Raw genomic sequence first — 16726 nt, 5'->3', positions numbered from 1 at the left:
TACACAAGGCTCAGCATCCAGAGACTAGCCTAAGTTCCATAAATCATCATCAGTACACTCCTAGAACCGGAGACACAAATAACGCTAACAAAACTAATATATATTCTAGACCAAGTTTTATTACGTAACAGGCCAACATCCTGTACAGAAGTTGTAGATCTAATCATATGGAGCTTAGAAAATTTTAGTTTGAAGTTTCTGATTTATCTATGATTTTTAAACGAATTTACAATTTCACTATTTTTGAAAAAAAATAGGGTCTCGCAGATAGGTCCCTGATTTTTTCACTTAGCACCCTAAAAAGAATGCAATTGCTACAATGTGATCACTGGCGTGGCTGCCATGGTTTCTTGCCGGAATCCGGCGAGCCTCCTCGCCGGCGTTGAGGAGAAAGGGGGCACGAAGCAAGAGTGAAGCGAGGGCTACCTCGTGATGGCTTCGGTTGGTGCTGGGTTGGCCGGAGTTGGGCTGCCGGTGGTGGCCATGCTTGGCAGCGGGGGCAAGCTCAGCTCCGATGAGCTCCGGCGAGGGAGAGCGATGGGGGCTGGACTAGGGAGCCTAAGTGGGTTGAGGGGAACCAATCCTGAGGGTTGATAGGGGCGGAGGGAGGCCGGAGGCAGGAGCTCAGCGTGAGGGTGGTGCGGGCGGCAATGGCGGCCACCGTGCAGAGCTCGTGCGCGAGGCAGGGGAGGCCTGGGCGCTGCTTTTGTAAGCACGGGAGGAGGAGGGGAGAGGGCTAGGGAGGGCTGGGCGTGCTGTAGGGCTTGGGCGTAGCTCGGGCAGGCCGGTGGCAGGTGCTCGGCGCCTCTGCTCATTGTCATGCGGTGGCCGGGAATCGGCTGCCGCTTGGCGCGCGCGAGCTGGGCATGGGAGGGATTCGGGTTGGGGAGGGAGATCGCGTTGTTGCGGCCGGGGATTGGCAGATGGCTGCTGCAGCCGGTTTGCCGGACGGTGAGCTCACCGACTAACTTGTCCGGATGCAGCAATCGGCATCGCGCGGCGCGTGGCGTGCGGGCGCTGGGTGAGCGCGCGGCGTGCAGAGGGCTGGCGTGCAGCAGGGGCATGGCGTAGCTGGTTGAGGAGGCAACACCGGCCATGGGCTTGGCACCTAGCGCCGGCAGGCATCGCTGGCCAGGTGGCTGGCGACCGCTGCCCCTCGACGGGACAGAACAGGTGAGGCAGGGAGGAGAGAGAAGGAAGAGAAAGAGAAAGATTGAGGGTCCAGGTTCAACTTTGAACTCTGCCATCATGAAAGTTGTAGGAAATTTGAAACTCTACAACTTTATTTTAGGCCAAAGTTTATTTGAGCTACGGTTTGAAATATATTTTAAATTTTCGAAAACTAGGATTTGAATGACTTGTCGTTTCATGTTTAAAATTTCAAATTTTCATCATGATCTCCACTAGACTTTGATTGAACATGACAAGTAGAAGGTATCTAGCCATTTTATTATGCATTATAGGTTTTATCTGAAAGTTATAAAGAGGTACTTTGTACACACATACATATGCATATACACTCATTCACACATACACATGTATTGTTCCATTAAAATACTTTTGGTTATATTTCTCATGGTCAAAGATGCATGATGCATTGTTCAAGATCTCTTGCTTAGCAATTTAAACACCTAGGGTGTTACACTTGGTTTGCCTTCTTTTTGCTAATTCAGTACTTTAAGTTCTAGTTCATGTGAATTATCCTGCATGTGAATATCCTCCAACATATCCTTCATGTAAATACACCAGGACTACTTTCATGCTTTGGAACGATGAAACTGATGATTTAAGTGGCAGCTACAAAATTGGATATTGGAAATGATATTGTTTGCAGTTTTGATGCCAATACTATGTGAGACAATGCTGTCATATTGTTCTTCTCAAAGTGTCTGATGGATGATGATGATGAGTCTTTTAGATCAGAAAGTATCGGTTACAGGGTGTTCCTCCCTCCAACTATCGCTGTGTGAACACTCCACCTATAAATTATTATCCTTTGCTTTTGTATCCTCTCATTCATCTTTTTAATTGGTATCCATCAGGTGTCTTTATTGGGTGAGGACCTCGGTAAACTTCTTACAGCACATCTTTGTCATTGAGCTGAAAGTTAACACAATTGTCTCTAACATGTCAAAATAACTTGTCACCGTTTCTTTTCCTTTATGTGGTCTTGCATATTACTTTCAATGACGAAAACATCGCTACATTAGTGAATGAATTTAAGAAAGCATCGAGTACGTTTTCCAACATTAAGATGGTAAATTTAATCTAAAAACTTGAGACCTGTATTTTAAATTGCCTCGTTTGTGTACAAGACCTAGCATGTTTGAGTGAGAATTGGTATGTATACTGTTTCGATCTTGAGCACCAACGGACCGACTATCTGAACTGCATTGATTCAGATATTCACAAGAACATTGCCCGAAAACATATGGTGGCCCAATTGTCTCTCCAGGTAGCGATCTGTTTACTGACCTTAACCCATTTGGCAAGTTAAAACTAACCATTGGATTAGGTAGAGGCATCAGCTCATCATCACTACCATCTAGGGACCCTCTTGTTTGAGCAATTTGGCAGATTTGACTCATCAACATTTTTTGTATTCTTGTGAAAGTTTATTCCAAAAAAGTCGCAAAAAGAGTTGAACATGGGGTTAGGTCCGGATCAACACCACAAGATAACAATACTGAAAATGATGCATGCATGCGCAACTAAAGAAAACAGTAATTATGCATAGCCAAAGAAAAATAGAAAAAAAACCATTCTCTTCATCACCCTAATGCTAGCGATGGCGTAGAGAAGCCGTGTTGCGAGTTGACCCATCTATCAGGGTGATACGTCATGCCGCCCGCACGGGACTCTCCGGCAAGTATGTGTGCCTGACGCTCGCCGCCTGTTGCGGAAAGCCGGTGAGTCCCAGCGGCCTTATGCGCTCGATGGCCGGTGGTGGTGTGCCACCGCCGCCACTCTCATGCCCCACCTCCACGGGGCCTTAGAACCCCATGCGTGTGGAGGTGCTGGCACAGCCAGAGTACCACCGCCGGCCGGTGCCGCTCACCCTCTCACGCAGACATGGGGCCGTCGAGTGCGGTCTTTTGCGCCGCCACCGGTGCAGCCTTTGGGGAATGCCACCCGCCTTGGCGCTGGCACCTGCCTAGCTCTCATGGGCCCCTCGCCAATGCCGTGCGTGCTTAGTCACGTGCGCCGCCCATCGAGCGGTCCGCTGAGTGCTCCTCATGGCGGGAAGGTGCGGCGCCGGCAGCTAGGGTTTCATCTTTATTTTCTTTTGCCGAGGATCACGTGGGGTTTTGGATCTAAGTTAAAATTCGATTGAGGTTTTTTGTGGTTTTCTCAGATCTGGTCTCATTTCTCTTTCTTTTCTCCCGGATCTAATAGATCTAACTTAAACATGAAAAACCGAGAACTAAAACATAAAACCAACCAAGATCTAATAGATCTAAAGGTTCTAATAGCTCACGGTTAGTTGCTTAGATGAAAGATACCAAATGTAGAAATTAAACATCACTTAGTACTTAAAGAACCAGGATCTAGCACCTAAAGAACGTAAGCACGAACTTAAATAATATGATTAAGGACTAAGTGTTAGACCGGAAGTGAGCGCAGATGTGGATCCAGCCATATCTCGCTCGGTGTAGTCATTCCTGGAGTCGCAGAAGAATGTAGATTCGTCCTCCTTTGGGCCTCCACCTCGTTTGCTTGGGGATGGGGACGGCGAGTCGGCAACGGCCTTCAAGTGGCTCCAGCACCGCCACAGATCGGGTGGCTGTAGGGTTGCTTAGGGGTTTTTACTAGGTTTTCGACTTGGACCCAAAAACCGTCGAACGAGTAAACCCCTTTTATTTGGCATTGGGCGACCTGGGACAGTAACCATGAGCCGGTTGCGCCTCCGATCAAGGCACGAAAGCAGCATTCTTATCATTTCCTGTTTTCTCTTTTTCTCGGCCTTTTTAACCACCGAAATAGTTTCCAACATTCTCCACTTTAGTCTAAAGGCCTTTAACTAATGCCTTTCTTAAAGTAGAGTTATGTAGAGAGACAATGTGTTGCAATAGTGAATTAAACCCACTGTAACACAAATGTTCACAATGCACAAAACCACTTATCATAATAGGAGATGGTTCATTCATGACCTTTTAACTCTAGAATCGCAGGCTATCCAATAATCCCATGCCGGCAATAAGTGTATGAAATGTATTGGGTGGTAAGTCTTCCGTTAATGGATCTGCGAGCATTTTCTTTGTATTTATATGCTCTAACTCAATGGTGTGATCTTGGATTCTATCTTTCACAGTATAAAACTTAATGTCGATGTGTTTGGCAGCACCACTCGACTTGTTGTTACTAGCATAGAAAACTGCAGCCTTATTGTCGCAGTATAATTTTAGTGGTTTACTTATGCTGTCTACCACTCTTAGTCCTGGCATTAAACCTTTAAGCCACATAGCTTGCCCTACGGCTTCATAACATGCCACAAATTCAGCTTGCACCGTAGATGCTGCAAGTGTCTGTTTGGAGCTTTTCCATGAAATTGCCACATTTGCAAGTGTGAAGACATAACCTGATGTCGACCTTTTGGTGTCAACACAACCCGTGAAGTTAGTGTCTGAATAGCCAACAACTTCTAGGCCCTCAGTTCTCTTATACGTAAGCATGTAATCCTTAGTGCCCTGCATGTAACATAAGACTTTCTTAACTCCTTTCCAGTGGTCCATACATGAATTAGATTGATATCTACCAAGCATCCTGATAATAAATGCTAAGTCAGGGTGTATACACACTTGTGCATACATAATGCTTCTCACAGCCGAAGGGTATGGAATCATCTTCATCTGATCAGATTCTAATTGATTCCTAGGACTTTGGAATAACCCAAACTTATCGCCCTTAACTATGGGAGCAGCTATGCTTGAATATTGGTGCATACTGTATCTTTTAAGGACATTCTCTATATAGTCTTTTTGAGAGAGTCCTAATGCACCATTGGACCTGTCTCGATGAATCTCAATGCCTAAAACATAAGAGGCTTCACCAAGATCCTTCATATCGTCCTGTTTTCTCTTTTTCTCGGCCTTTTGACCACCAAAATATTTCCCAACACCTAATTTTTAGAAACTGTTGGAGAAAGAGGTTTCCCCCTCCCAATAGTTTTTAGCAACGGCCTAAAATGGCCTATTTAGAACTTTAGTTTTTAGGCGCTCCTGAAGATGCTCTTAGATGTTATGTTTGAGCAACTCCAGCAGACCCTCTAAATAGCTCCCTATCTCAAGTTTAGAGGGTTAAGCTAAAAGGATGCACTCCAGCAGACCTTCTACTAGACCCTATATTTTGGGGAGGCCTCCAAATTCCCTACGCCATCCTCAATTTCTAGGGAGCGCTCTATTATAAGTTAGAAAGTGAGGGTTATTGTCGGAGTTGGAGCAAATTTAGAGGCTCTTAAAAATAGAGGCAACCCCTATTTAGTACTTGGAGAGTTTGATTTAAAGGCTATTGCTTGAGTTGCTCTAAGAAACATCACCTAGAGGTTGACAAAGAACCATCACATAACCAAATCCCAACCATATCACCTACCATGAAGTATAATGGAAAGTATATTAACATGCAGAGCTGGAAATAGATGCAAAGCTTGCAGATTCTACAGCAAACAAACAGGCAAGACATATATGGATACTCAATATAGGACCGCTACAACTCGGAGATACTTCCAGCCACACGCTGAGTGCCCCGTCTCGTCGTGGTGTGGCGCAGGTGATCTATCTGCCGGCGATTATTACATGAGTTGATCATTCACCGGAGCTGCAAATCTTGAGCCGTGGACGAGAGACGCACCAGACCCTTCTCGTCGATGCAGCGGGTGCGCCTGAATGAGTCCGGCATGACGCAGCGCGTGGTCTGGGACAAACCAGACTTCTGGCCACGGCCCCGGGACTAGGATAAGTGTGCATTCGGCGTCTGTTCAGCCCCAGTCCTGTGATTTTGGTGGCCCTAATCGAATCAAAATTAAGAGGCCCTACTATAGTAATAATAATGAAAGTAGTAATGGCAAAATACTTTAAAAATCCATTTCAAGCAATGTGCACATATTACCTTAAAAATTTCTTCTAGCATTTCTAGATGCGAAGTCACTGATGATGGCGTCAATGTTGATCAGATCCAACAATTTCTTCTCAATGCATAAAGTGGCCAAACCATTTAGCCTTTCTTGAGACACTACGGACCTTAGATAATTTTTCAACAATTTCAACTTCGAAAAGCTTCTTTCAGCTGATGCCATAGTCATACGCATAGTAAATAAGATCCGATATGCAATAGAAATATTAGGATAACAATCCGCTTTTCTGACAAACTCAAAAATCTCCATAGCAGACATTGGTCTATCTGGCAAAGTGAACTGCAAAACACTTAACTCAGATATTAGATCATTTACCTCTACATCAGATGAACCATTTAGAGTAAATGTTTCAGCAAATTTGGTGCAACAGTCTTTTAATTCAACTCCATCCAGTGACTTCAAGGTTGTGGAACTCATTAAAAACCTGAATATACCTTTGAATGATTGGAGTTCCTCAAATCTTTTTTCTAATGATGTGATTGCATTATCAACCATAACTAAAAAGTAATTAACCTGAAAGTCCTTCTCAGCTTGTAAAATTGCTTCATTGTAATCAGTTTCATTAAACTATTTCTTTCTAGAAGCACGATGCTTTACGGGAAATGTGGGATCGACACCCAGGTCTGATGCAATTTCTGTGGCAATGATCACACTAGAAGCAAACCCTTCATTTCTATACGTGTGAAAATTACTCACCATACCTTCTATTGGTTGTAAGGTAGAATCAATGGACATGGATGGAGATTGTAACTTCTTGCTCACAGTATTTACAGCAAATAAAACATCATACAAAATAACCATACCGAGTATAAACTCATATCTTCCAAGGATATCGTATAAATTTTTTTCATCACTCTTATCCTTGGCATCAGTATCACTATCTTCACTTAATGATTTCAAAGCTGACCTTAGTTGAGGAGTTTGATACCTAATTGCTTTGACACTTTTGAGTCGACTCTCCAACGAGTATTGCTCAATGGTTTCACGGTTAAACCTTTGACATGCTCAAGCAAACCATTCCATCTCTTGGTAGAACTAGAAAATAACACATAAATCCGTTGCACAACTCCAAAAGATGCTATAGCCCGGCAATTTGTTCTTGGGCAAGTTCCTCCCCACTTCTTCCTTCACCATCTGACAATAAGTAAAGCTGATCTGCCCGATATTCTCTCCAGCCAAAGATGCTATAGCCTGTTTACTGATCTTCACCTCCCAATCCCCGTCGACTTATCATTCACTTCTTCGGCCATTGGCTTCGAGAACTGGTGGTCAATGTGGAAGTCTCACGTCTTTCGGAAAGCCTTGGGCCAATGCCGCAGCAGATTAACACTGAGTATGAAGCCCCTGAGGAAGAGGTATTACCATCAGTTTAGTACTTCATGATTCCGCTTGACCCCTTCTCTAATTCCATTTATTTTCTCTACAGCAGAAGGATGGTCCGGAGCCCAAGAACGATGATGGCTCCACCTTCAAGTTCTTAGCGGTTGCTCCCGTGGCCCTCTTTGGCAAGAACGCACCTCCACTGTCGAAGGTCATAATGCAGATCCAGCCTGATTCTACAAAATTGGCTTCCAAGCGAAAATGAGTCTTCGACGTTGCTACCCCTCAAGCCCAGATGAAGGCGAAGAAGATGACTGTAAGGAAGATTCGGAAGGAGGCCGGACCATCTTCTATGGATCAAGAAGCTCCGAACGTCAACCAGGTTTGGATTGTCCCTTTATAATTGGTCCTCTGAACATGTATACTTCGACTCAATTGCTCTTTCCTTGCTTGCAGGCTGATATCATGGATATTTCCAGCGGGGAAGAGCAAGCGCGCAAAGAAGACCCAACCCTAGAGGCTCCAGAGAATCCTGTGATAGCAGTCAACCTCTTGGTCAACCTTAGGATCCGATCCTGGAAACTCCAGAGAATCTTGCAACAACAGTCAATACTCTGGTCAACCTTCAGAAGCTACAGGAGCCGATTATCACGTCATCGGCTATCAATCCTTCTCCAGAACAGGTACGTTATATCTTTGAGCCGTTTGCATCTTCCTTTCCCTATGCCGTACTAATTTTCTGTCTTCTTTCAGGGTCTAAACCTCTCGGAGTTGCTCTCACTTGACCCTGCATCCATCGGCTCAGCCATACTCGAAGTGGATAATCATCAGCCACAGCCGACCGGTGTCGCTAGCCAACTCCTCCGCATAAAGGGCCTGCTATCAGCTCCAATTGATGCTTTGGTCCAGGATTTTGACAGAGTGAGGCAAATTCTTGAGTAGATCAAGCCCCGACTCCCGAAAGACCTTCAGATCAAGCTCTGGCCAACCAGACATCTCACTTTCTTTCGGGCAAAGGTAGAAAAGGCTCGGCAGAGGATTGAAGCCCATCGCTCACAACCCCCTTGAAAGCCGACATTGCCGAGAGGTGTCGACTACTCAACAAGAAGAAGGCGGCTTTGGACGCCAAGACTGACACTTCTGCACATTCTCAAAGGCTTGAACTTCTGGAGAAAGAGTTAGAAGACCTCAAGGCAAAGGTCCGGGCAACCGAGCAGCGCATCCAGGAAGAGAAGAACCTCATAGCCAGCTCCAAACAAGAAGCGCGGACCTGACTGCCCAGCTGAAGACAGAACTCACAGAGCTGAGTGTTTTGAGTTGGCAGATAGTGTCAGGTGCGGACAAGGACGATGAAGCAGTAATTGCTGAAGCTGATCGCATCCGCCTTGAGGCTATCACAGCCATCGACGAGTTCCTTCAGTAGTGGACTAATCTGGATGGATGTTAATCTCTACCCTATTTATCTAGTATAGGTGCTTACCTAGAATGGTTAATGAAACTAGAATCTGAAAGCTAAAATATGAATGTTAGATCATACTCTTTGTTGCTTTTCAGCTGAAAATAAATCCAGAACCATTTCAAGCCTTCATGAGTCTAGTTACATGGCTAAGTATACCATGAAGCGGTTAAGTCTTGTTGAGTATTAGTATACTCAGTCTTGCTAGTCTATTTTTCAGGTATGACCTTTGAAAACCCCACGGATAGTTCCGCATGGCCAACTTCTGTTCCGTTTGGTTGGTCCGTGGAGTGGGATCCGTCCCCGGCTGGCAGTGACCCTCCTGAATGATGTCATACTTTGGGCTGAGTGTGGTGTCAACCTCCGCGATGTGTGTAGTCGCGCGTAAATTTTTCTTCCGCTGTGAACCTAGACAAGCTGTTTAGCTTGTCATTTGAAACAATGTTTGTATAAGTATATTTAAGTTTGAAACGGTTTGTAATAATGTTCATTATTCTGTAAATTAAAAGTTGGTGAGCTGTGATGTGATTGTAAACTCGCCTTCGCGCGAGGTAAACCTGCTTCGATCCTGTTGAACCGTGGTTGCATCGGGTGGAGACTCGACAGACCAATGGGTTGTTCCGTTTGAAGTGTGTTGAGTTAGTATCGGCTGTATAGCCATTACTAGCGCACTTGAGCCGGAATAATTCAGGCGGTTCTGCCACAGCTGATTTCAGAGCTGTAGGTTTACTCTTCCAACTGCAGTAGCTCTTAAAAATGTTTTTAGGATAAAAACTTGCTTAACAAATGAATTTACGAAGTACGTTGGATTCGTTAAGGTTGGTGCTTACAACGCAAAGCCCTAGGGATTTATATGGGAGTAATCAGGTGGCTACTAATATATATATATAAAATATATAGCTCTGACTTGCAGCAGTACTTTCTGTCAAAATTTAAATTTATGCACCACCCAACCTTATTTTCTGTAACGACACCTTCGATGGAAAGGTAAGAAGGTAAAGATCCTCAGCCAACTGAGGGAGCTTGGCCTTCTAGTCGGTGATGCGAACCAAACGCTGTTTCTCAAGCAGTGGCCTACTTGAGATGCTGCCAATATATCAACTTAGGTTGAATATGTTGGGAGTATATGGTTTGGCGCAGGGTATGGCGATCGCTGTTCATACCCCCGTATTTTGCGGTACCCCATGAATACATTGTTTTGATGACGTATGTTAACGTTGTCTGTACGGCGGTAATGGTACATATGCTGTTTCTATAGTGAACAGTACAGTTTGGGGATGCTTTCATGTCGTGCTGCCATGAAAGGTTCATATATTATGAATGTGGTTTTCTGTAGGTACACTAACCATGATTAAGAGGTTAAGACGGATAGGATTTATCGACTAGATATTAGTGAGAGACGTATGTGTTATGCCACCGAAATTAACCACGTAAGTCCGAAGATATTCGGGAGTTGTTTTGGTTGTGAGGTCAATTAGTACATGCATGCATAATCCATTAATAAACAAAATGAATGCTTGAATGTGTTGTTCTTTTAAGGACAGGTAAACTGTTGTCTATCTTTAGTATGGTTTTAATAGGATTCTTGTGACAGCCTTAGTTGGATTTTCAGTATTCTTCCAAATCTCACCATCTGAATTCTTGTTTCAGATGGCGGCTCCTTCAAACATCTTCTGGGATCATGAAGGGCATCTCCATACCAATGCCTTGCACTGGGAGGGTTTTTCCCATCTTTTATGGGAATCACTTAGTCTATTCTTCTACACCAAGCCTCCCAGTACGATGGAGTGGAGTATAGAGAGGAGGGTGTTCCCCGGTGCAGAGTCAAAATGACTATTCCTCAGCACCCTTTTCGCTCTCAGTGGCAGCCCATCAAGGTTGATGTGGTTGGTTATCGTCTCGTCGACACCCCATGGAAGTTGCAGGGTATCCTATCGGCCTATTCCCTGCAATAGATTCCAGTGATCCTGAGTGAAATTTCAGGATAGCCCATTATGGTCACATGTTGGGAGATTCAGCTAAAGAAACACTCCGTGGTACCATCAGGTTTATGAATGTTCAACATCACTATCAAATCCTGCTACGTCACGGTATGGGTCAATTGACTGGTATAGCTCAAGGCCACTATCGAAATGCTGATCGACAAGTCACTCAAATAATAGAGCTTCAAGCCTTGGTTACCGAGAAGGAGGAAATTATTGCAACACGTGAGGAGACTATTCTTCATTGGGAGGATCAGATCAATGAGAGTGATGCAATAATCACTCAACCCAACACTATAATCGAGTTCCTCCAGGAGCAAATTCATGACCTTATCCTTGAGGTTGATGACGCCCATGCTCACATCGATGAACTCCAGCAACCGCCAGTACCTCCTGCTGTACCCGTAGCACATGAAGGTGGAGAAGAAGACCCGGAGGAAATCGAAGGAGTTTCTTATCTCAACTCCGAGCATGGAGACCCAGAACCCAATCCTCAGCCAGATCACTCCTCTTCCGGTAGCCAGTCCTCCGTAGGCAACCTCGACGATTTTTAGTCCATCTAAATCATCGATCTTTCAGATGTACCTAGTATAGAATGTTGTGACATAGGTAGTAAGTAGCCTATCTAAACCTAGAGCCACTTGTTGTAGTATATGTGGCATGTGTACATATGGCTTGACCTGTAGCAGTCGAACCATTCTGATGTAAGATGTTAAGGACAACCAGTATCTGCGTTGTAATCTAAGCCTCGTGTTCTGTTATTTTGTTGCAATATCTTTGCACTTGGAATGAGTTGATTGAACAGAGCATGTGAATTACATATCTGTTTGGCAACAGTATATCATCTGAAAATAGGAGTACGAATATGGTTGATAATGGATATCTCCTTTGTTTCAGATGGTTGGAGCTACTCGTGGAACCCCGGAAGGTTTCCGGGCAGATCAAGCTAGTAGTTCTCAGCAACCGCCACCAGCCCCGCCAAATCTAGCAGAGGTCATGGCCCGACAAATAGAACTCCTCAACCAGCTAGTGCAGGCTCAGATGGGCCAATTTCATCACCAGTCCCGAGGTCGTGATGAACACCCATCGGCTAGTTACCAAGATTTTCTCAGTACTCAGCCCCCACTGTTCCATAAGGCAGACGAGCCCCTCGATACTGATGCATGGCTCCGTACTATAGAGTCTAAGTTCGCATTGTTGTCTGCACCATGCTCAGATGAGAACAGGGCCCTCTTCGCAGCCCAACAACTTCACGGCACTGCCCGCATATGGTGGGACCATTACCATGCCATGCAGCTGGCTGGTCATGTCGTCATATGGGACGAATTCCGGAGGGCTTTCAGAGCACACCACATTCTAGAGGGACTCATTGAGTGAAAGCTCAATGAATTTCTGAATTTGACTCAGGGAACCCGCACAGTTCTGCAATATGCACAGGTCTTCAATCACCTGTGCCAGTACGCGGGTTATCATGCAGAAACTGACACCCGCAAACGAGATCGCTTCCGTCGAGGTCTGAATACCAAGCTTAAGGAACGGTTAAATCTGGTAAGGGCTGACAACTTCAATGAATTGGTCAATATGGCCATTACCCAAGAGGATTGCATCTCAGCCCACAGGGCAGAAAAGAAACGGAAGACACCCACTGGACCCTCAACTGCACAACCGTCAAGGTATCGGTTGGTCCAGAACACTACTACCCGAGCACTGCCTCGAAACAATATACCAGGCAGATGGGTAGCTAGGCCACCCCAGCAGGCTCGATTCAATTGGCCACCGACACCACAACCCCAGCAACAACAGCAGCAAGGCCCACGGCCGAGCTTTCCGCCATCCAACCAAGGAAACAGCAACTATCGTTGTTTCAACTGCGGCAGCCCGTCCCATTTCATTAAGGATTGCCCCCAACCCCGAAGATCTTTCCAAGGGTAGACATCCAACCCGAACAGCAAGGGCAAGGGCAAGAAGTAGATGGCACAAGTCCGCCAGGGAAGGGTGAACTTCACGACTCTTTCCGAACTCCCCGAGGGTGCGTCAATAATGATGGGTACTTTCTCTATAAACCATCAACCTGTGATTATACTTTTTGATTCTGGTGCCACCCATAGTTTTATCAGTTAAAAATGTGGAACAAAAGTAGGCTTAGATCTCTATCCTACTAGTGGGGCCTATATGATAGCGACTCCTGGCGGTAAAATTTCATCAAATAAAATCTATAGGAAGGTGCCAATTCAGCTGGGTAGTAATTTGATCAAAACAGATTTACTGTTATTGGACCTAGAAGGAATGGATGTCCTCCTAGGCATGGATTGGATGATTAGGCACCGAGTATCATTAGATATCTTTTCTCGAACTGTGGAGATAGATTCACCTGATCATGAAGCTACCATTTTCTATCTTCCACAACGGGAATGCAGTAACTCTTATGCCTATGCTGTAGAAGGGATCAGGTTAAAGGACATCCCTATTGTTTGCGAATACCTAGATGTTTTTCCAGATGATTTGCCTGGAATGCCCCCGGACAGAGATATTGAGTTTATTATAGAACTACAACCCGGCACAGCCCCATCTCTAAGAGGCCCTATCGTATGCCACCCAATGAGCTGGCAGAGTTAAAAATCCAACTTCAGGACCTCCTTAATAAAGGTTTCATTCGTCCAAGTGCTTCACCATGGGGTTGTCCAGCCCTATTCGTGAAGAAAAAGGACAATAGCTTAAGGCTATGTGTAGATTATCGCCCTCTCAATGCGGTGACCATAAAAAACAAGTATCCTCTGCCCCGCATTGACATTCTATTTGACCAGTTAGCCGGAGCCAAAGTATTCTCTAAGATTGATCTTTGTTCCTTCTATCATCAAATCAAGATCAGACCAAGTGACATTCAAAAATAGCCTTTTCCACCAGATATGGACTCTACGAATATCTGGTCATATCGTTTGGTCTTACCAATGCTCCAGCATATTTCATGTATCTCATGAACTCTGTCTTCCTGCAAGAACTTGATAAATTTGTTGTGGTCTTCATTGATGACATTCTGATCTACTCTAAAAATCCGGAAGATTATAGGAACCATCTCCATATTGTTCTTCAGAGACTAAGAGACCATCACTTGTACGCCAAATTCTCTAAATGTGAGTTTTGGCTAGATACCGTTAAATTTCTGGGTCACACTATTTCCAGTAACGGTATATCCATTGACCCTAGTAAAGTACAAGAAGTGATGGATTGGAAACTCTAACATCAGTCCATCAGATCCGTAGTTTTCTTGGTCTAGCTGGCTATTATTGTCATTTCATTCCTGACTTCTCAAGAATAGCCAAGCCTATGACTAAACTACTAAAGAAAGGCGTTAAATTCTCCTGGGATCAGAACTGTGAAGATGCATTTTACACCCTCAGAGCACATCTCACTACTGCCCTAGTTCTAGCTCAACCGGATGTTTCCAAACCTTTCGACATCTATTGTGATGCTTCGGGAATCGGACTTGGTTGTGTGCTTATGCAAGACAACCGAGTGATTGCTTATGCATCACGAGCACTCAGGACTCATGAGTAGAACTATCCTACTCATGATCTTGAACTCGCAGCTGTCATCCATGCACTTAAGATTTGGAGACATCATTTGATGGGTACAAAGTGCCATATCTATACTGACCACAAAAGCCTCAAGTACATCTTCACGCAAGCGGATCTAAATATGAGGCAAAGACGCTGGCTAGAGCTTATCAAAGACTATGATCTGGAAGTACACTATCATCCAGGCAAGGCCAATGTCGTGGCGGATGCACTTAGTCGCAAGGCACATTGCTCTTGCTTAGCAGTAGAGGCTTTCAATGAGACGCTTTGCTGGGAGATAAGAAAGCTCAATCTTGAGATCATTTCTCAAGGCAGCCTAAATCATATCTCAATTGAAGCTACACTTTGGGATAACATTGTTCTGGCACAACAGCGTAACAAAGGGGTCAGAATCATTAAGCAGATGTTGGCACAAGGAGAAGGAAAGTACAAATGCTTTCGAATAGATCATGAAGGGGTTCTATGGTTCAACGAACGTGTCATTGTACCTAAGGAACATAAGCTTCGTAAGCGGATATTGGATGAGGCCCACTTGTCCAAATTTTCTATACAACCTGGCAGTACCAAGATGTACCAAGATTTGAAACAGAACTTTTGGTGGACTCGTATGAAGCGAGAAATTGCAAAGTATGTCTCGGAGTGTGACATCTGCCAAAGAGTTAAAGCTAGTCATCTCAAAACTGCTGGTATTCTTCAACCTTTACCCATTCCCTCTTGGAAGTGGGAGGATATCAGCATGGATTTTATTGTTGGTTTACCCAACACCTCGAAAGACATGACTCTATTTGGGTAATCGTTGATCGATTAACCAAGACTGCCCATTTCCTTCCCGTGCATACTACGTATAATGCCAAAAAGTATGCTGAGATCTATTTAGATCAAATCATTCATCTTCATTGAGTGCCCAAGATGATCATTTATGATTGTGGAGCACAATTCATCTCTCGGTTCTGGGAGCAACTTCAATATGCTCTGGGAACTAAGTTAATCCGAAGCTCCGCATATCACCCTCAAACAGACGGACAAACTGAAAGGGTAAATCAAGTTCTGGAGGATATGCTTAGAGCCTATGTACTTCAGTATGACAAGAATTGGGACAAATACTTGTCATTAGCAGAATTTTCTTACAACAACAGCTATCAAACCAGTCTCAAGATGGCTCCGTTTGAAGCATTGTACGGTCGCCGCTGTCGAACTCCTTTGAGTTGGTCACAAATCGGCGAACATAAAATATTTGGACCCGACCTGGTCACTGAAGCAGAGGAAAAGGTGAAGACTATTCAAAACAATCTAAAGGCAACCCAATCTCGACAAACAAGCTACGCTAACATACGAAGAAGGCCATTACACTTTCAAGTCGGAGACTTCGTATATCTTCGAGTATCTCCCACTCGAGGTATTCAACGGTTCGGCGTAAAAGGAAAACTCGCCCCTCGATATATCGGACCCTTTGAAATTCTCGAAATCTGTGGACCCGTAGCTTACCGTCTTCAACTTCCTCCTCAGTTAGCGGCCATCCATGACATCTTCCATGTATCTCAACTTAGGAAATGTGTCAAAGTTCCTACTAAAATCATCGATTCCCAAGCCATCGAAATTGAATCTGATCTAACCTATATAGAACATCCAATCAGAGTGCTAGACACTAAAGAAAGAAGCACTAGAAGAGAAACTATCTAGATGTTCAAAATTCAGTGGGATCATCATACTGAAGAAGAAGCGACTTGGAAAACCGAATCCTATCTTCAACGAAATTTCCCAGATTTCCTTCAAGCCAACTCCCAAATCTAATCGTCCAATTCCATTCTATTCTGGAATCTTGGGACCAGATTCTTTTTAGGGGGAAGGCTGTGACATTCAGGTATTAGGATTATAAACATACTAAATTCTATTATAAAGTGTGCATATTTGATCTTGTGTATGTGTGTTCAAATTTGAATGCAAAGGGAAAAAGGATATTTATGTAATTCTGAAAAAAATTAGGTCCTTAAGTGTTAAAAGGGTGAGAAGGGGAGGTAAAAATCAAAATATACGAAGGTTGTTTTGCAAAAGTCAAGAACTTGCTTTTAAATCGCAAATATAGGTGAAACTACTCAAAGGATGCAAGTGTAGTGTAGTTTTTAAATAGGATTTAATTAAAGTTTAAAACTTTGCCAAGTTTTATGTTAGTTTCAAATCCTTAACTCTTTTGCAACTGAACCTTAAAGCAAAGTTGTAAATGTTGTTAAACCCTACACTTTTGCTTTTGGGCACATTTTCATTT

The sequence above is a fragment of the Panicum hallii genome, chromosome 9 (assembly GCF_002211085.1).
Source record: "Panicum hallii strain FIL2 chromosome 9, PHallii_v3.1, whole genome shotgun sequence".
Taxonomy (NCBI): Eukaryota; Viridiplantae; Streptophyta; class Magnoliopsida; order Poales; family Poaceae; genus Panicum; species Panicum hallii.
The sequence above is the reverse complement of the archived record's forward strand: the minus strand, read 5'-3'. Positions refer to the sequence as shown.